Source organism: Ascaphus truei, chromosome 3, assembly GCF_040206685.1.
Source record: "Ascaphus truei isolate aAscTru1 chromosome 3, aAscTru1.hap1, whole genome shotgun sequence".
Classification (NCBI taxonomy): domain Eukaryota; kingdom Metazoa; phylum Chordata; class Amphibia; order Anura; family Ascaphidae; genus Ascaphus; species Ascaphus truei.
The window spans coordinates 108,488,247-108,488,640 of record NC_134485.1 but is presented as its reverse complement, the minus strand read 5'-3'; positions in this window follow the sequence as shown (position 1 = coordinate 108,488,640).

Genomic DNA, 394 nt, shown 5'->3' with positions numbered 1-394 from the left:
CCACCTCTCCCTCCTTCCTTCCACGTCTCCCTCCCTTCTTTCCATCTCTCCCTCACTCCCTTCCACTCCCTTCTTCTCTCCCACTCCCACCTCTCCCTTCCAATCCCACCTCTCCTTCCCTTCCTTCCACTCCCACGTCTCCTTCCACTCTCAACTCTCCCTCCCCCCTTCCTTCCTTCCACCTCCCCCTTCCCTCCACTCCCACCTCTCCCTCCCTTCCCTCCACTCCCACTTCTCCCTCCCTTCCCTCCACTCCCACCTCTCCCTCCCTTCTCTCCACTCCCACCTCTCCCACCCTTCCCTCCACTGCCACCCTTCCCTCCACTTCCACTTCTCCCTCCCTTCCTTCCACTCCCACCTTTACCTCTTTCCCTTCCTTTCACTCCCACCTCTC